The sequence below is a fragment of the Callithrix jacchus genome, chromosome 9 (assembly GCF_049354715.1).
Source record: "Callithrix jacchus isolate 240 chromosome 9, calJac240_pri, whole genome shotgun sequence".
Classification (NCBI taxonomy): domain Eukaryota; kingdom Metazoa; phylum Chordata; class Mammalia; order Primates; family Cebidae; genus Callithrix; species Callithrix jacchus.
The window spans coordinates 34,905,851-34,927,874 of NC_133510.1; the positions used below are offsets into that span (position 1 = coordinate 34,905,851).

At 33.6% G+C, this 22,024-nt stretch overlaps 1 protein-coding gene and 1 long non-coding RNA gene across 6 annotated transcripts in view; one reads left to right on the plus strand and one right to left on the minus strand.

Moving 5' to 3' along the window:
- The window catches only part of LOC144577880 (uncharacterized), a 55,068-nt gene extending 38,754 nt beyond the window's left edge, over positions 1-16,314 (plus strand). Inside the window, exons 3-4 of the long non-coding RNA XR_013522709.1 lie at positions 11,293-11,387; positions 12,503-16,314. This is a non-coding gene — a long non-coding RNA (uncharacterized LOC144577880). The remainder of the gene's footprint in view (positions 1-11,292; positions 11,388-12,502) is intronic.
- CNTN1 (contactin 1) overlaps positions 1-22,024 on the minus strand; it is a 376,715-nt gene that overhangs the window by 279,864 nt on the left and 74,827 nt on the right. The gene's annotated exons all lie outside the window — the stretch shown is intronic.

Here is a 22,024-nt window from a genome sequence, read left to right on the forward strand (position 1 = left end):
GAGGGATGAGGTTTGTTGGACCACACAGGTGAATTCTGCCACCAAAGCTGAGTGGAGGCTACTTTATATTTCTGAATTCTAAGGGCAGATTTGTGCCAATCCAATCAGTGGCAAGGTGTGAGTAGGTAAATTTCTTTGATGTATATTTCCAGTAATAGTTTATTTCCTGTAAAATCTGACCCTCAGAGTATTGCCCTTTGGGATCCAGCTGGGGAACTTTTCTCTCAGTCTCCAACTTGGGCAAGCCGGGCTTTATCTTACATTCCCAGCGTGGCACTTGCTTGCCTCTCAGGGTCCCTGCTTTCACTTCATCTTTGTCCTCTTGAATACTTTCTTTTCTAGCCTGCTCAGCAAAACATTTAAAAACAAGTTTCTTACAGTCATATTTTAGAGTTTTTCATTTATAACCTGCCAGAAAGAGAACCCTCGATATAATCTTTAAAACTATCCCAATTTATCTTCAAAACCTGAAGTGACTCATTACCTTGCCTGTACATGGGTTCCATTACCTTAAATAAAACAGTTACCAAAATGATAGCTTTTCCACTCAACTTAATACATTTAACTGAAGTACCACTATGGGGGGAACTGCTGTGTAAGTCAAGTAAGTAGCAGACCACAGGAACAAGCATCACATTTTAAATCCCCACTTTCTGAAGATATATTGATAGCACCAGATGAAGACTCATCTCCAGACAAATGCAGGTCTAAATTCAGAAATTATATCTCCTTTTAGAGGTTTGATAAACTAAAGACTCATATTTTCCCTAATCCTGAATCACCCAGTGAAAATGAGTAATAGCATCCTTTGGGCTTCTGTAATAGGAGATTACACTGTGCTGTAATGATTTGTTTACATATCTGATATTTTTAACTATACTGTGGCATCTTGAAGAGAAATAATATCTATTTTTCTTTACCATTAGCTCAATATTTAGCATAAAATTTACAAATTTAATCTACAAGTGAAGATGGTCAGTTTAAAGGAATTCATTGATAAGAAATTTGTAACTATATTGTACATTAAATTTCCATGTATATTTTACTTACTAATGTTTAGAAAAAGTGTTTTTCTTTCATTTTTATAATACATATATCAGCATTAGTGAATGACATCTCTCAAAATGAATTTCTAGCATAAGAAGAGTTCCCCTTCCTTATGCACCTTGTTTTTTTTTTATTACCTGATTTACATGTTTCACATAATGAGTACGGAGTGCTGTGATTCAAAATAAAAGTTATTTGAAATCCTATTTTACCTGAAACAGTGTTAACAGAATAATGATAATACCATATGAAAGAAAATGCTTAAAGTAAGAGAAGTCACATTGTCAGTAACATAGTTAAATCAATGTTTACTAGAGTTATATTCTATGTAATTTGTATTATTAAGGGAGTTTGATGATCAGCCTTCAATTTACTTTATTCATTTTGTAGAAGTCAACATTTTAGTGTCAAACAAACTAACAAAAAAGAAATTCAAAGCACACAATATTTTGAGATTTTTGAGTAAGGCATAGGGGGCAAGACTTGCATCCAGCTTGTGTCTTTTCACATGTATTTTTTAGTCTTACACAGATATATATATATATATATATATATTTTTTTTTTTTTTTTTTTTTTTTTTTTTTCTGAGACAGAGTTTCACTCGTTACCCAGGCTGGAGTTCAATGGCGCGATCTCGGCTCACCGCAACCTCCACCTCCTGGGTTCAGGCAATCCTCCTGCCTCAGCCTCCTGAGTAGCTGGGATTACAGGCACGCACCACCGTGCCCAGCTAATTTTTTTGTATTTTTAGTAGAGACGGGGTTTCACCATGTTGACCAGGATGGTCTCCATCTCTTGACCTCGTGATTCACCCGCCTCGGCCTCCCAAAGTGCTGGGATTACAGGCGTGAGCCACTGCGCCCGGCCCACACAGCTATATTTTATTCAAAACTGTTCATCTGATAATTACGTTTAAAATGCCGGCTCTATGTTCTTCTGTTTTTCTGTGAATTCTTTCAGAGAAATCATTCACTCTAAAATCTATAATAAATACATTTAATAAAGTTAGGACTCAGTCTTTAACTCTCTTCTTCACTCAACTTTCTGTGTCCTATAGAATAAATGAAGCTGGGCTCTCATTGGTACTTAAAAAACAAAATAGAGACCAAACTCATTTTGTTATCTAACAAAACAGTTTATATTCTTATTTATATTCATTTGAAAATTTCCCTTTTGCTGTAGAAGAAACTCAAAAGCCATCTTATCTCCTCTTCTCTTTATTCCTTTTATCTAATCTTTTATAAATACTGTCATATTATTTACTTTATGTCTTCTGGCAACAGCATGCTCACCCCTCCTCTATTGCCTCTGTTAAGTCCTCATTTTATCCCTTGGAAAAACTAAGTTATTCTACTTGGTCATTTTTAATTTTTTTAATTGGCTACCCAATACAGATTGTGGATTCTTTCACTCAACTATGGTATTATAAAATGTAGCCCATTATTTTACATGTACAGTACACTGTAATAGGGGGATCAGTTATAAAGCTGGAAAAATCACTTACTCTTATCAGCGAAATAAGTCCATATACCTTCATCTATTTGGGTTGTACCATTTTTCTAAATTTTCTGCAAATATTCATTCCAATTTGCCCCTCTAGCAAACTTGGGTGTGAGACAAACCTCAGCTAGTAACTACACCAGAAATGATCCAGAGTGAATATCTATAAGTCAGTAATTATGAAATTATAGTTAGTTAACTCAAATATTAGTTTTTTTTTTTACTTTTAGGAAAAATTTACAGTTTGTTCTATAGAAGATCAGTTGTATTTTAATCCTGTAGAAGTTTTATGTTCTTGCTTTGACCATTACATAAGGTTTTGGCATATTCATAAATTACATTTAAAATTCAGTAAATACATTTAGCTAAAATGATATGACCTTTTTCTTATTTTTCAAAGACTGTTAATGGTTCATATCCAAAACACCATCTTATTTGCATTATCAATGTCTATTAAAAATTAATGCTTTAAATAAAACTATAATACATTAACATCACTGCTGAATTTGTCCCACTTTATGATGTAGAATATTATTAGTGCATATAGATTGGTAGATAATAGGTAACACAGTTTATCTTTAAAAAATATGTGTGCAGATAGCTAGCTAGATAGATAGATAGATAAAAGATAACATGGTTTCACTCAATTGAATTACTATTATGCTACAAAATCAAACTTCAAAAATTAACAATTTCTTATGTGACAAGACAAAATTATATCAAGTAGTATTCTCAAGGTATTTATTCTCTCAAGATGACTAATAAAAAATTCATGGAGGGAAGATAACAGAAAGAGTGCATTAGATTTCCAAGTTTCAGTTACCTTGATAATTAACATTGCATTCTAAAGGGAAAGCATTATTTTCTCCTGAGAAAATATGAGATCAGATGCAGAAACTGAAATACACACAGGCATTAAATAAATCAATAAAGATCCATTCTGACTATAATAGAGAACAATTGAGAAGACAGTGTACACACAGAGACAATTAAATTTAGGGGCTTTTATTCTGCTATATTCACTTTATCATGTTGCTTTTGGGTTTTTATGTTCTAGTACTTCACTTTGGTGACTCATTTAAACCCAGATGTTGGTGAGGAAAAAAATAGATTAATGATTAAATCTTGAGGGAGGCAGACATTTAACAACGACTAACCCTCCTGTTAAGCCCATGGAAGATAATAACAAAATTTGTACCACATTTACGTTTGTTCCTAATACATGGAGAAGAAATATTTGTCTCCCATGAAACCCTTAGGAAAGGATAGGAAAGTACCCAGGGATCTCTGACACATACTCAACAGAGGACTGGGACCAGGATCAATTGGCCCAGCCTGAATTGAGATTTAAATTTTCTATGTGAATGAACAAGACAGATGCTCAATGAGACAGATACCCAAGTGTGAGAGTGCAGTGTTATTGTGTCTTCTGGTGGCTTACATAAAATCTCTCTTCTTCTGACTTCATTCTTTGATCTCAACTGAGGCCATTTGTCCCACAGGTATGGTTGTAAGTTCACCTATCTCTGCAAATATGACTTTGAAGGTCTAATATAGTCATAGCTTATGTCCTAGATGCTATTCTCTTTGCTGGTCACTTAAATTTCGAGGGTCTTATATTTGCTTCACGTCTAATTTATTTCATCTATTTGGTTCCCATTATTAGCTGCTTATGGAGGAGATAGGTCTTGCTAACAGAGGTAGCCTTACTAGTGAGCATGTGATTGCTGTCTAGTGTAAAACAAAGCCTGATACATTGAATCTATCACCATTAGAAATAAGAAAAAAAAGATATTTGCATTATTTTTGCATAAAATTTGTTTAAAAAGAAAATTGTACACTTTGGTGTGAATAGTCACTCCAGGAACCACATCATACCTTCCTACGCAATGAACCCTGAACCTCTAACCAAAAAAAGAGATTTGAATAGAATGCCTTAACCTCTCCTTAAAAACTGAGTCTTTTGATTTATGGATTTTTGAGATGAACGTTGAAATGAAGATTTTTTTTTTTCTTAGATGGAATATTACTATGTTGCCTAGGCTGGCTTCAAACTCCTGTCCTCAAGTGATCCCTCCACCTCAGCCTCCTGAGAATAGAGAATTTGACATTTTATTCTCAAACAATGGCACTCTCTATGAAAATATCAGAAAGGCAAGTATAAGAAAGTCTTTCAAATTTTATTTTCATAGATATAGATAGCATGGAAATCAATTGAAATATTGTAGCTGCCATATTGTAGCTGCCCACAGTGTTGGCAACTAAATAAATTATTGATCATTGTCAGACCTTTGATCTCAAGTACATTGAATTCCTAATGGTTTTAAACTTCAAAGCCTACTCATTCAGGTAATTCCTTATCCCTTTTCCCAATTGCGATGCATATGTGACAAGTTCATCTGTCATCATCCTCCCAGGATGCCCATCTTAGATAAATAAACTGCGATAGGTGGCTTACTGTTATCATCCTGTACAATTACAACAACTTCTTAGAATTTTCCTAAACCAGGTTTGTTTGTTTGTTTGTTTGTTTGTTTGTTTGTCGTTGTTGTTGTTCGGTCTCAGCCTTAGAATACTTCAAATGCTTTCCAGTTACTTCCAATTCTAGTATATTTGCATATGTTGCTTGTTTGACTTTGTCATTGTTTTGGTGTGTGGTACTCCCAGTATTATAAGCTCACAGAGGACTTCTTCCATATACCTGTACTGATCAGCCGTACCTCCAAAGCAGGTCACTTTTAGGCATGGTAGGGCTATGGTCTAGAATAGGATGTTAAAAGAGAACACACTTTGATCTGAAGGCTTTTCAGGAGAAAGATACATGCTCCAGGAGATCTTAGGGATCCTGACTATAGTCCAAGCTCAAAGTCTTTCCATTTGTTCCAGAACGACACCTGTTTGGGGAGATTTTAGCCTTCCAGTGTAAAAGAGTCCTCTACCAATAGCAGAAACAGAAACCAGAATCAGATTACTTTCAACTGCACTCATCTATGAAAAGCTTTCATAATCTAGCCAAAATGTATCCTGCTGAACTATGATTATACCTGCACTCTGATATCCATGGCAATGACACTTTTCATATTCAATTTCTTCTTTTAAAAATATTTAACTTCTACTTTTATTTTAATTTAACTTCAAGGACCTTCTATATTGACTCCCAAAGCATCTCTTCTTAACTGTTTTATAGTCAGTAACAGGAAAACATCACTTTCATGGCTTAACTCTGAAGAAACACATTTAAAAGAACATCTTAAGTGACAGCAAACTTTTTGGAGTCTGTACTTATTATTAAGGTTCAATCCCTGGCCACTGGTATTTAAGACTTTGGAAACCTCAATAAAAAAAATAAATCTCTTAAGGTTTTCTGTTTATTTTCTTACTCTGTAACTAATTATTCCTTTAGCTGTATCTACACATCCAAATGATACCAGACAGCTAGCTTTTAAATTGTAAGTGTCCTTGGTAGAATTATTTCAAATGGTAGGTGAAAAAAGGTGAGTAAGGCTAAATTCTTAACTTGTTTAAAAGAACGAGAAGTAGCACACAAAACAAATTGCGAAATAAATTCACACAAACAGATGGAGATTTAAGAAATAGACTTTTTAAAGAATATTCTGAGTAAATTTGACATATTTTATGTAATGAACTCAATCCTTATACTTTACTATTAACTGAGAAACTATTATGTACTAAGATATTAACATACATTATCATCAAAACTCCTTAAAAAATATAGATTATTTTGCTTTCAGAAATGTGGAAACTAAAGTCTATCCCAAAATTACACAAGTAGTATTTGAATAAGACTACATCTGCCTGACCCCTTTCATGTTATTCCATAACAATATCCTGCCTAATTTTTAGTTATTTTTCCATATGAAAAGTAATGGTTTCAACTACTTGCTTTAATGAACAAAGTAGCCACTCATGAAATTTCCTGACTTCCAATTGAAAATAGTTTCAAAGAGGAAACTATCTCAGATTACTTTGAACTGCACTCATCTGTAAAAAGATTTCATAATCTAGCCAAATTTGTGTCATCAAATAACATGGCTCTTCTAACATTAGTAAATGGACTTTTTCCCACTATCATAATTTAATGACAAAGCAGTCAGTCAGTTGTTGAAAGCCAATTTCTTACAGGAATTATTTTCTATGTTGTTCCAATAAAAATCTGGCAAAAATGAGCAAGTTGTTTTGTCTTAGGGTTTTGTTGTTGTTGTTGTTAGATTTGGTTTTTTAAAATAAAACCTAAGGAACTGTTCATGTTTAAGCCAGCATGCTATAATTAGTTTTAGGTTCATCCATAAAAGATACTTTGAAAGGTAAAATAAGACTCCCCTGGTCCAGATTAATATAATCATTTTTTTTTTCAGTTTGTAGAGTTGAGTAAAATGGAAATTCATGTGAATTGGTATTTTAAAATGGATAAAAAATCAGGGGTTAGCAAACATTTTTACATAAAGGCCCAAATAAATATTTTATTCTTTGCAGACCATATGGTCTCTGTGACTACTACTAAATTCTGCACTTGTATCAAGAAAGCAGCCTAGACTGTATATAAATGAATGCAGGTGGCTATGTTCCAGTAAAACTTTATTTACAAAAGCAGCACAGGGGTTCAATATAGTCCATGCTGTGCTTTGCTGACCTCTGAAATAGGAGAACAATAAAATATGATAACATGGAAATAGTGATGCCAAGACACCTTTTTGTAGTTTTGTAAAAAGCCTTCACATAGTTTTGTCCAAAAATTCAGGTGTAATTAGATTTCAGGCTACATCTTGAGTCACTGAAAAAAATAGGGTAACTGTTCCTGTGGTTCTTTTGAAATGACCTCAAATAAAATATTCTTGAAGACACAGTATTTAATGATTTGTAGTGAAATGTTAAAACCAATAGTGTTTTCATTGCCTCTTTATTGTTAGCATAAGAAATTCCACAATCTGGTATCTTGTTATGATGTGATTTTGAAGCAGTAGACTGAGAACATCTACACGTAAATTTGAAGCTGCTGATTACATATATATATTTCCATATTTACCCTTCCCAAAGACTGACTGAAAGAGACAGTGTTATTAGTTATACTATAGGTGATGAATCTGAAGTTTGAAGTTGTTGAGTATATTACCAAGGTTTAGCTACTAAACAGGATTTGAAAAGCAAAGCATCACACAGAGCTTCCATGTGCACTTACACAGTTTGTGCACCCCTAACAGCACAGCATATCAGGGCATAGACAATGCATATTTGTATATTTATTCCAGAACTTTTTCCACTGATGGCAGTAAAATATATTTTTCTTAACAAGTTTACATTGTGACCATTAAAATAGAAGGATGTATATTAACTATGGAATCTTTTTCTAAATCACAGCAGTATGCCATATGTGATAGTACTAATTCTGTGCTGACCCTGAAGACTTGTTCATTTACATTATGCTAAACTCTGTCCCAGGAAGGTCACCTAGCTGTTACCAAAGAGCAAAGTCTTGAGGAAATTCTGTGTTCCCAGACAACATAAGTAACATTAGCTTTTCCCTGCCTTTAAGTCCTAGGAAGAGCTTATTACTATGTAACAGAGAAAGGTTTCCTATATAAGAAATTCCAAGGTAGAATTGATACAACTTGGTAAGTGATTGGATATAAAGAATTAAAAAAAAACATAGTAATTAGATACCCTGAACATCCTAGCATGGTTGACCAAATGTATAGATATGCTATTGCCTGATACTGGAGATAGAGCCTGCAAAAAGAGAGATAATTTTTACTTTAAGGTTTAATGAGAAATGTTGGAGAAATCAAACAGGAAGTTGAATATATGTACCCAAAGTAAAGAGAGTTGTCAAGGCTACAATTAGGGTTTGGGATGTCATTTTTATAGAGGTATGAGAGTTAATGCCAAGAGAATTAGGGGACATAAGTGGGAAGAATTTAAGATTGGGAGAGGTGGGATATACAAGACAAGCAAAAAACAAAACAACACTATAAAAGTGTGATCAGAGAAAACATATGACACATTAAAAATAGGGTCACTGAAACAAAAAACAAAAACTGCTTTAATGAAAAGGGGTTCTTAAGTGTGTTCCCTGCTTGAGAGATTCCAGGAAAATGACAATTGCACAGAAATGACTATAGCTGGCAATTCAAGAGTAAATGGTGAGCTCTGCCAGTCACTCTCAACCCGAGTAAACAGAGGTGTTAAAGATGTTGAAATAATATGAAGACCATTCCTTTCTTAAGTGTACGAATTATAAGACAGAAAAAAAAGGAAGAAGGGATAGAGAAACATTTTTGTTTTTTTTTTTCTGTTTGTTTTTAAGAATGTAAGCTCATTGGACATTTTTTAAGTTGAGAATGTATCTGGAAAAAAGGGGCTATACAAGATATAAAAATGAGGCATGGATAATTGACTCCACAGTATTTCACAGAAGACCCAAGAATTATCCTCTCCTGGTTCTATCTTAAAACAAAACAGAAGAAAACAAAATGTAACTTTATTGATATGTAATTTGCATACCCTAAAATTGATCCATTTAAGTGTGCAATTCAGTAAATTTTGGTGTATTATAAAGGCTTTACTTTCATCTTACGTGTCCACCTCTTGTTGAGAACTCTTGATTTCATCTGTCTTATAGTGTTGCAGGAATTCTAGCCTGTCATGAGTCCCAACTGTACACTGGCTAGAACACAGAAATTATAATTTGTGGTCCATTTTAAATAAAAAATAATGGAAATTTTAAACAAAGGAATAATGGAGAAATATCAGTGCTTTGGGCTGCAATAGCATTACCATACATCATGTGGAATGAGGCAAATGCCCTAAATAATTGTTATTGTCACTTTTACAATGGACAATTAATAAGCCACACTGTAAATCAAAACTTTTGTTTTATACTGTTAAAAATCTATATCTGTAATTGACTCATGAAGTAACGAGGCAGTAATGGCATGCTATTCACACTATGTTTTTGCCTCATATTGCTCTCTGGGACTTGTTTTCTTTGCTTAGTTGGTTCTGGCAATGTTACCCAGAGCAATTTCTAGCATTTCAAGTCACCATTGTCTTATTTATTTCTCACTTCGATCTTGATTTATAAGATAAAACTTGCTGGTGCCTACACATAACAAAATTTATTATGTAACTCTGTCTTTGTACTGTTTTTTGTTAAACTCATGGATTTTTAAATTTGTACTCTTTACTTTTTGAATGCTGATTTCTACACTTAAAAATATTCATATTTTACTTGTGATTAGGAGAGAAATGATTTTTCAAATGAAGTAAAAAGTAAGCAGAAAAAAACATAAACCATGGCCTGTTCATAATATACCTACATATGTTATTTCATATTAGGGTATCAGGGTTAGATATGTAATCAAAGAGACATTTATTTAGAACCAAAATATAATGGAAAAAAATAATTATAGAACTAAAGATAAACTACATATCCAAGCTTCTAGGCTTCTAGTTGATTATATCTCATACATAAAAAATTTTCCAAATTAAGACCTATCAAAGGAAATATAAATATTAAATATAATTTGTTTATATTAAAGAAATATGCATCATATTTAAAAATATTTATTTATAGTCTTCATTTAAATATGTTTATTTTCAAATACAGCATCTAAAGTTATTTTTAAAATCTCTCCTCAATATAGCAAATCAAGAAAAGTAATTTCCTAATTAAACATTAGAAAGAAAAACTAAAGAGTGGATGGTTAATGGGTACAAATATATAGGAAGATAGAAGGAATAAGATCTAGTGTTCAGTAGCAAAATAGTGACCATAAATAACAGCAATTTACTGTGCATTTCAAATTAAACCAGGTGAATTGGATGCTCCAAATACAAAGAAATGATAAATACTTGAGATGATGGATACCGCTATTACTCTTATTTAATCATTATATATTGTATACTTGTATCAAAGTATCACATGTACTCCATAAATATGTACAACTATTATGTAATTTCTCTCTCAAAGACTTTAGTAAACTTTGGTTTTAAAACACTAGAGAAAGGTTAAAAACAAAAGAACAAAATTAGAAGACTAAAAGCATAATTTAAATGTTCTCTTAGTGCAGGAAGATTCAATAATAGCTAAATTATATATTTAGATGAGAGTTAAGTATGTGATTTCTGTAGGTATTCATGAAATTATACTGGAGAGGAAGTGGTAGAATATGTTACAAAGCAGAATTTCTCACACTGAGTTTGTTTATTTGTTAAAATTTTCATGAAAGTTGACAATCACCATTAGTTTTTCTCTCCTTGGAGGAGATTCTCACCAGATCAAATGTATTTTCTATAATCATTCTTCAAATATGCACTGTCTTGTGAGATTGCAAATTTCCCTCTCATGGATAATGGAACTACTGATGGATCAATTTCTTAATCATTCAAAAATGAATCTAGTCTTTGAAATTCTCCTTAGACACCATAATCATGACCGCCTTCCTTAAAGTGCCTTTCCAACCACACAAACCCCACACTAAGTGGGAACCTTCTGAGGAGCTCTTTCAAATATGAGGCTTCTTCCTTTTGTCACCAATCCTCAATTGTAGAAATTAATTTTGCAAAAAATTATTTGGTCTTCGATTTGTTTTGAGCTTCTCTCGTCCCTGATTAACTCATCCCACCTGTATCAACCAAGTTATTGTCTTCTCTTACAGTCTTCCTTGTTTGGAATTTCATGTTTTTGCTCATGACAGTCTGCCTACCGCAGTTTATTCTATGTTCCAGATTCTTCAGGGCATTGCAAATACAGTGATAACCAATGAGAATAAGTCAAACACATCTTCTCTGTTGCTGAGCTTAAATTGTGGAGAAAAAAGATGGTAAGTGTGCTGACAAAAATTAGTTTCATGAAAATTGCATTTGATGAGATCATATCTGGAGTTCTATGTCCAATATTAAACATATGCTTCTAATAATTATATATAATTTATACTATGTTTGCTGAAACATTGGTTTGGAATTATGCTCTAACTGTTGTGCAAGACTTGCTTGTTAAGAACAGGGATCACAGCTCACACTTGCCAGAAAGTACTTAGAATAGCAACAAATATATACATATATTGTTGCTGGTCAGAGGTCAGAAAAACATTTTTTTATTTTTAAGTGAAGAAAGCTGAGCACTATCATAAAAACTAACACTGTTTTTGTTTTGTTTGGGGAAGTCTCTCTTCCTGCTGCTCACCCAGCACAGATTTAACATAAGAAAGTCAATGAAATGTTAACTATTTATATTAAAATCATTTCCTAGGTTTACACATCTATTCTTACATTTTAAAAAATAAATATAGCTTTTGAGAATTTGAAAGGATGGAAAAATGTCTGAATCTTTACTGTTGTACAGGATAAATGTAAAATTAAAAATAAAATGACTTAACTATCATTTTCTAAAATGAAAAGTTCCAAGCCAGTCTGAGCAGAAAAGGAGTGGGCTTTTTAGGATTACATAGAATGTTATATCAGCACTTTGTCTCATAACACCAATCTGGAATTTAGTTGTCTTTAACTCAGGTATTAATTTTTATGGAGTTTAAAGGTATTTTAAGGTGTTATTTTACAGAAACATTAATATTAGAGTCAACATATGGTAGATACATTGCATGAATCTTTAAAAGAACTGATATATCAACAAAAGCAATGTTTATATACATTTGCCTATCAAAGATTAGTTACAAAATTTGAATTATATGTATATCCAATGTATGTGTGTGTATATATACACGCACATGATATATATAGTTCTTTCCCACATATCTGAGCTTGAAACCGTGCATTTTACTTCCACTTCCCTTGGAAAGTAACAGCATGTGAAGTGGCAATTTTAATGGAGTCTACAATCATTGTAGTCTCACTGTCCCCATGCTAATGAAGCCCTTCTTTTTATTATTTAGACAATTACAACAATTTTCTAATTAGCCTCCTTTTCCACTTTATCCAGCGCGTTGATTCCAGAGAAGTATTCTTATGTCACAACCATCATCATCTGACTGCCCTGTTAAGACATCAGTTAAAGATTCATTTTGAAATTATCAAGGTACAGAATGATACTTACATTTATTATTCCTGAGCCTAAATATTCAACTTACACTATTTAGTTACTAGGTAAAAGAAAGCATGGCAAAAATTCTACAAGTATAAAGTTAATCTTTCAAACCTATAACCCTTGGGCAAATATTAATATCTCCCCTCTGTTTTGCTTCTTCCTTAGTTTTAATACCATAATAGATTTTACTTCTTTACTCTCTGGCTTTAACTTCTCATATTATAATTAGAATTCCTCTAGGTACCTGAGTATGGAAGCCATCTGTCACACTGTGATAAGACACAATATATGATGACAAACAAGTGAGTGTGGCTGCTTCAGTCAAAGAAACTTCATGTTCTTCTTGCTTTTTACTTGTACCACACACATAAAAACAATTTATCTTTAAAACTGAAACACTTGAAGGCAATTTACAAACGACTTTATTCAGAAATATATGAAAAATTCACAATTCCATATAACATCTACATCATCATTCTGCAGATAAGAAATATGAGAAATAAGTTTATATAAAGGGTTGGAGGTGAACCCAAAATTAGTATTCCAACATCTAGATAACCAGGTTTCTCCTCCAGTAAACTTATTTGACCATCAAAGTAAAGGTACAAGCATAATTTTCTGAGAAATCTAAAGAACCCAGAGCCCGGAGCCCTGGAAACTTAGATTCTAATCCTCCTCTGACATTTGCCATGTGTTCTGTTCAAATTACTATGTGTGTATTTCCCTTGGCATAGTGTTAGGGAAGAGGGTGCAGAAGATCAAGACCATTTAAATTGTCAACAACTAAAAATCTCATAAAATTGATATTTATTAAATAATTAGTATTACCAAATAATCGTAACAGATCTCATATTCTAATTTTTGGGCACCTCATAAATACACCACCGACCTCAACCAATTTTGATTTTACAATTGGCAGTTCTCTTTGGGTAGCTCGATAGGCAACCCACAGCCTGTAGGTGTCTACTTTTCATATTAACAATGCAGCTCAGTTGCTCACGAAAACAGCAATAGAAATCTTTCCCACTTATTTACATTATCATTGACTAATCCTGATTCGAAGACTCTGCATCAGCACAGAGTAGATAAATAGTCTAAGGTTTCCCCTGTCTGGGCTGTCATATCCCTCTTAAATATATAGAATTTCCCATATCTAGCAGATTATTTGCAAGAACAACATTATAAAAGATATAAATAACACTGGACATTGACTTGATTTTACTTGAAAATTAAGCTTCTCAGCAAATTATCCTAAAGCCAAAGTAAAAAATATAAATAGTGACCATTCAGGGAAAGAATACAGAGTGACAGACTAACATAAAGAATTTTTGTATGTGAGCCTGAGAAATGGTTCTAGACCAGATTCTAATACTCTCTGAGTGCGATTCTAATTTAACAAGCTTTCACAAATCACAATCATTTTTCTAATTGTAGCAGAATTAAATTTATGTCTAATGTGATTTCTTATTAGAATATTCTAAGAGTTTCATGAGATCCTATTGAATTTTTTTCCTGGGTTTCACTTAAAGCAGACTTCTCTAGTACATGAACAAACTACATAATGAACAAATGAAAATGCACTGAGGTTTCTGACTCGATAAGCAAAGCAAGACTCAGCTCATAGAATTGGAAAACAATGAATTAAAATTGAAACACTAATAAGGGAGTTTCCACCTCATTAGTTTCATAATGCACCTGCCCCTGCTTATTTCACTGTCACTAGTAAAATGTAATTGCTTCATATTTCATATTTATTATTTTGCATATACCATGTGCTTTAGACTGTCCAATATAGCTCATGTAATAGTAAAAGCATTAATCAAGCCAGGCCCGTCTCAATCTCTTGCACAATCTCTGATCATCTCCTCTTTATACACATATTTTAGAAATATTTGTGATTATATTTTTGTTAATGACATGTTATATTTTAAGCTTTATGTATTCCCTATATGGCATCTAGCTTCTAAAATTCCAATTTGAACTCAATATGTGAATTGGTATAAGCTACATGCACGCCCTTTACTAATTCTTTTCATGGCGTCAATACCCAAAGCACTGAAAGTACACACACATATGCACATATACATACATGCATACATGGGAAAATCTAAAGGCTGTATTTTAACAAAAGTTTATCATAGAAATGTTCTGATTTCATTTATACACACCTCATTACTGCAAATTTTTATTATTCTACTGCTAGTTTTATTTCCAGTTCCAGATAATATCACACCTAAGTTGGCTCTTTAGAAAAGACACAAAGAGATTTTTAATGACTTCTCCGAAAACATTCTAAACCCAACCCTGGGCCTGAGGGCTATTCTTTTTCCAGATCACTGATTTGGTGAATGCCTCTCCAGAATAACTGAGGTTACAAAGACTACCAATTTATTCTCCAAGAAAGCCTCTTTCCAGGTACCTGTCACATACTTTGAGGTGCTAAAAAAAAAATTTGATTGCTTTTAAAAAGGGATTTGGTAGTATTTAACAAAATACAAATCTTGGCATGACTAAGGCAATAGAGTTCCTCCTATATCCATAGGGTTACAGTTTTTGTTTCACCACCTGTCAAAAGAACGTTGTTCCTGCGTGCAAAACAACCTAGAAGAACTCTCTTCTCACTTCTCTGCAATATAGTTCATAGGCCCGTAGGTCTTCTCCTCTCAACATTTGGGTCCTTTTTTTATTTTTAATAATGTTATGTTAGACATATTTACATAAAACTAAATAGTGGGCCAAGGATGAAATCTTTCCTAGAGGTATATTTCTATAAATATTATAATTTATTATTGCCTTTAAAATATCTAAGCAGTATAGGGCCAGGACCAGGATGAAACCATAAGGCACTTACCTCAGGTGCAAAATTTAAGGGAACTCCAAAAAAAATCCCTAATAAAGATAAATAATATTTTAGTGCAATATCCTAAAGCAGCGAAATTAATACAAAAATTCATGATGTGCAAAATACAAATGAAATGAAGACAAATTCTTACGCATTGTGTCTAGCTAAATAAGCCCTCACACTGTCAGTTGTTTTCTCTTGTGCTGGTTAATTGTAACACACTACAGTTTAGTTCATAAATGTCAGAATAAATATCATTAAAGACCAAATCTATAATGTATTTAATTTTTTCTCCTGTAAAAATTGAATTTTAACTGTTGGCCATGGGCAAACACAAGATGTACTTTATAGCCTGCTCTTGTATCCAGAATAATTACAATTGGCTATGATATTAATAATATTAACATCATGTTGATCAGAAGACTGAATTTAGTACAATGTTATTCTTCTCCTCTTACTAATAAAATCAATTGTTCATGTGTTTCAGAAAAAAACATTGTTTACAACTACTAAAATTCATCTTCATAGAATTATTCTGCTTATTTTTGTTTTATGATTTTTTAAAGCATGTTGAATGTAGAAATGAAAATAACAATAATGAATTTTTTATAATTACACACAGATGCACTGTGGTATGTCTGACTTTGTAATCTGCAATAATGAATTGTAACTAGAAAGCAATTACACCCAGTCAGACCTTCTGCAGACCCTGCTTTGGGATGAGTGGCTCAGGATGGTCATCATAGCCTGAGTTGGATGACACCACCAGAGTTTGAAAGAACATGTAAACATATATGTTTATATACGAACATATGCAATAACATAGAAAATAAAAGATCCTTATGTATAATAAAATAAAAATAAATAGTTCTTGATTGTGCATAAGAATAAAGTTACTATTTAAAATTTGAGAAAATATACACAAGGGACTCACTAGAGATTATTTCTTGCTCAAGCTCCTCTTCCTTGTCTGTTTCTCACTTTGCATTCAGAGAAGGCAGCCTTTCAGCTGACCTAATGAAAACATTGTTGTAAAAATGAGAGGCCAACCTGGATGCAATTGCATTTCAGCCAGAAAGAATGCTAATTCTTGGCTTCAGTACTTTGTTTAAAGGAATTATTCAGGCTTCTCTGTGGTGTGGAACATGGTGATCAGCCAGGAACTGTTAGAGATGAAAATAACCTTGCTTTGTTATAACACAAAAAGCGTAGCACTGTTTCAGTTTCATACAAGATGCTTATTTGTGCCAGTTAAGAAGAAGACAGAGGGTTGGGGGGAGATGGGTCATGCCTTGGCCATTTTCTGTAAAAGATATGACTTCCTAATTAGCATGTACTTACAAGGGATTTATAAAAGTAGTACAAACAAGTGCTTTAACAAAAATATTGATATGTCTTTGAAATTGCCCAGGTATAGACAAAGAACTGTGGGCTCGGAGGTGGAGGAACTAACTTGAGGGCCCCTCAGCCTTTACTAGCTGTATGACCTTCAATTCTGAGCAAAAGTGTCCTTTTCCATGAAAAAATATTACTGACATCCACTTCACAGAATTGTGGTAAGAATTTAGTAACGTGGCAACTATGAGTAATTTGTAAATTGTGAAGTATAATACAAATGTTGCAAAGGAATTTAAAGGTACACTGAGAATATGAGTAACGTTGAAAAGCCAATCTCCATTTGTACTGAGAAAAAAATTATTTTAAACTTATTTTTTTTAAATAAGTCTATAAAAGTATAAGCTGGTCAGTCTTTAGAACTATAACTGATAAATCAAAATATTGCAACAAAATCATTTATTATGTTAACATTTTCCTTCTTGGGAATATGAAGTATTAAAGAAACATTAATGAGGCTTATAATTTACGAGGTTAGAAAAGTCAATCGTTTAAGAAAAACAGTTTACTTATTTTTACTTTATTTTTTACTTATTTTTTTATTTACTTTATTTTTTACTTATTTTTACTTTATTTTTACTTATTAAAATATAAACAAATAAGAAAAGTGGAGAGAAAATTATCTGTTTGGTAACTTTTCAAGTAGTATTTAAGTAACATTTAAAGAAAGGTCAATAGAAATAAGATAATTCAATTATTGAGAATGAATTAAAAAGTAAATATTTTATATTTATAATATTTTGACCCCTAGTAATTTTCAGACCAAGGAGAGATTATGTAAAATGAAGTGAAAATTTCTAGATATTCTCATTGATCATATACGCAGTTCCTTGAGTCATTTGTTTACTTTAAGATAGCTTTTCATTAGTATAATGCTCATTATTGTTAACCCATGATTCTCAAATCTATCTCCGTTCCCAATCTCTCTTCTGAAGTTCATGTTCCTATTTTCAATTTTATACTGGACATTATACTTGGATATTTCCCACGGTCCACTAAAATTTAACCTGTTCAAAAATAAATTCAACATCTCCCACAGGCTAACCTCTCCTCTGTCCATATATTCCTGCGTGACTGAAAAGCACTACCACCCACACAGTGACTCACACCTAAAAGGTGGCAGTCACAACCTTGCCTGACCTCAGACCCATCTGATCAGTCACCAGGTTAAATGTATTCTACTTCTAAAATATCTGCCATATTTATCATTGCATCTCTCTACTGTCCAACATCTCTTCTCATCCTCTACCACCACCTGTTCTTCCATGTATAACACTCTGAAATATTATATTACATTTCAATTGAGAAACACCCTATTGGGGTGTATCAGTTAAGTTGATCAGTTAAGTTGAGCATCCACCCAAGGATTATATGACATTTAGTATCCTCCTCCCCTTTTAAAGGCTGATGACACCTAAAATTTGCAGGACCAATCTCCATCCAATACATACACACATTAATAGCTATCTCAGAGATGGTGATGGTACAGTTCTCTGATTATTTCATTAAATGCTCTGCCTCTGAGCCTTTAGAGCATATTTTTCAATGCCTTTGGAATGCTGGATGCTCTTTTTTTCTTTTTTCTTTCTTTTTTTTTTTTTTTTTGAGATGGAGTCCCACTCGGTCACTCAGGCTTGAGTGCAATGGCAGAATCTCAGCTCACTGCAACAACCACCTCCCAGGTACAAGTGATTCTCCTGCCTCAGTCTCCTGAGTAACTGAGGTTACAGGCACCTGCCACCACACCCTGCTAATTTTTATAGTTTTAGTAGAGATGAGTTTTTGCCATTTTGGCCACGCTGATCTCAAACCCATGACCTGAAATGATCTACCCGCCTTGGCCTCCCAAAGCGCTGCTGGGACTACAAGCGTGAGTCATTGTGCCCAGCCTGGAATGCTCTTTCCTCCAATGTTTGCCAAGAAAACTGCCAAGCACTTTTGAAGCCCCAGTCTTTTCTCCTCTTAGTTTCCCACAGTTAAAATAACCATGGGCATCTCCAGCTTCTGCAGTATTGGATATATCTTTTGCCAGGACTTATAAAATTTTGTTTTAATTTGATTTTACATATCTGATTCCCTCCAACACTATGGACTCCATCAAAGCATAAAACATCTTTTGTCATCTTTGCATCCCTGGTGACCTGTATACAGCAGGAAATTGAGAAATGGAAAAATTCATTTATTCTTTCATGATTAAATAATGTTTTAAATTTTCTTGGCAAAAAATATGGTAAGTGTTATATCATCTTTTGCCAATTATTTTTGTCAAGATCATCAAGGGTCTTGGATTAGCAAAATCAATAGTCATTTTTCTGTTCTCATATTACTTCACCAAATAACTGTGTATTTGACACAGTTAACCACTGAACTCCATTTTAAAACATATTTTTTTCCTTGACTCTGTTAACAAAACTTATTATCTTCCTCTCCTTTTCCCAAATATTCATTCTTGTTCTCCTTTGGTGGTCCCTCTGCCTCTGTTCTATCTCTGAAGTTGAAATATTTTAGAAGTCTTCTCTAACTAATCCCACTGTCCAGGTGACTATTAGACTCCCAAATCTATGAATCAGTTTCCTATCTTTTCACTGAGGTCCAAACTTTTATACTCTACTGCTGAATTGATATCTGCACTTGTATGTCAAATAGACATCTAAAATGAGCATGGCCAAATTTGACATATTACTCGAACCTGTTTGAGTTTTCTTGTCTGAAAAATGTCCTCATCATTCATACTGCAGCTCAAGTCAAGCCATGAAGCAAGGATCTAGAGTTATTCTGGATTCCTTTATTTGCCATATTCTGCATATATATCCATTACCAATCTTGTCAACAATATCCTCAATCAGCCAAATAACCTTATATACATATATAAAATATATATTATATATGACCTCATATATATAAAATATTGTACCCAATTACTACAAAAACACATTTTTTTCAAGTGCTTATGGAACATTTTACAAATATTATTATAAAGCAGAATCACAGAAGAAATAAATTATGTTCTCTAATCTCAATGGAAATTTAATTTGAAATATAAACCAAAACATAACTAGAAAATCCTCAAATGTTGGTAAACTAAGCAATATGCTGCTAAATAATCAACAGTTTAAAGAAGAAATCAAACAATGCCTGTAAACTGTAAAGTATCATCTCATGAAAGATGGAATGCTTTTTTTTTTTTTTTTTTTTTTTTGAGATGGAGTTTCGCTCTTGTTACCCAGGCTGGAGTGCAATGGCGCGATCTCGGCTCACCACAACCTCCGCCTCCTGGGTTCAGGCATTTCTCCTGCCTCAGTCTCCCGAGTGTCTGGGATTACAGGCACGCGTCACCATGCCCAGCTAATTTTTTTTGTATTTTTAGTAGAGACGGGGTTTCACTATGTTGACCAGGATGGTCTCCATCTCTTGACCTCGTGATCCACCTGCCTTGGCCTCCCAAAGTGCTGGGATTACAGGCGTGAGCCACCACGCCCGGCCGAAAGATGGAATTCTAAGGGACATTGCGGAAATGCTTCTAAATTCATCATTGACTAAGAGAGTCTTAAATTTTCCCTTAACTTTAGTAGACTTAAGATAGGTTTCTTCCTAACTATAGGCCCCTGACCTGACTCATCTCAGAGAATTAATTTTTTAAAACTTGCAATTGTGAGTTCTCTCTCTACACTTTTGAGAAGTAAATCTTCTATACCAGGAAAGTCTTTCTCAAGGGCCTGGAAGCCACTGCTTTGAAATGTAATCACCAAAAAGAGATAATATTAATACCTTTATCTACCAGTCTGTGTGGGAGAGTAGAAACTTAACATCAATAAAAAGCAATTAGAAAACACAGATGGCTTAATCAAATAGACTAACCCCTTTTCCTAATGTGCTTCTGTACAATTCCATTAGTACACTTCAGCATTTAAAAATCTGCTTTTTGTTTCACTGGAGTTGAGGGTAATCTCTTTTCCCTACTGAAATGGTTTTTCTCCCATACTGCAATAGTCTTGATTGAAGTCTTCCTTGCCTGTTTAACCTGCCTGGTGCTATTGTTCTTTAACATTTTTAATCCATAGCTTCCAGAAAATTCTTTAGGTGGTTATTATGGTTCACCAAATAACCACACTTCTCCACACCCCCTCTATGGAAGGAGCACCCCTTCTATTAATTTTGAATTTATCCCTGTGACTTACTTCAGTTAATGGAAAGCATTTATGTGAACAAATGCAAATAAGCCATCTCTAAACAGAGCCTTAAAGATGTTTCCATGGTTTGGCTTGGCCCATGCTATTCCTGTCCCCATCTCCCACACCCTGTCCCCAACTCCTGTACCCCATGCTATAAGAAAAGCATTGCCCAGGTAGATATTGAGTCCCTAATGAGATATTCTACTAGATTTCAGGCCTAGAGTCTGAAACCTGGAGCAGAGTTGCTACAGGAACTGCTCAGACCATTGAGTGGGAAATAAGCATACTTGAAGCCTGTAAGATTTTGAGGTTGTGAGAATAATTCAACATATTCTCAGTAAATTCACTGAAATTCATTTTTCAATAAATTAGTCATGGATATCACATACCTCAGAAGTCCCACTTTGTTTTCGTCATTTTATTCTGTGGTACCCTGGACAAAGACATAAATACTTAAAATGACCTATGAAGTCTTCTGTGGTATATCCTTTTTTCATTTCTTTAACCTCACCTTCCTTTCATTTCCTTTCCTTTCTCTGTACACTAGCCACAGTGACATTCTTTCCATTTTCCTAATACAGTATGTTTCTTCCCTCCACAAAATGTTTGTTCTTACTACATTTTTCCATTCCAGAATAGTCTCAGCTGCACAAACCCCTCACGCTTCATTTACTAAATTTACTTAATAAATGTATTACTTAACCTTCAGATCTCCCCTTAAATTCTTCCATCTGAGAACTATTTCCTGTTCTCACTCAATATTTGTTTCCATTAATATGAAGATTTATAAGCTTATTTCATTTGCCTCATGTCTTAGTCATTTGGCATTCTCATAAAGGAATACTTGAGGCTGGGTAATTTATGAAGAAAAGAAATCTCACAGTTTTGCAGGCTGTACAAGAAGCCTGGCACTAGCATTTTCTACTGGTCAGGACGTCAGGAGGCCTTTAATCATGGCAAAGTGGGTGCAGACTTGTCACATGGCTAGAGAGAAAGAGAGGTGGAGGT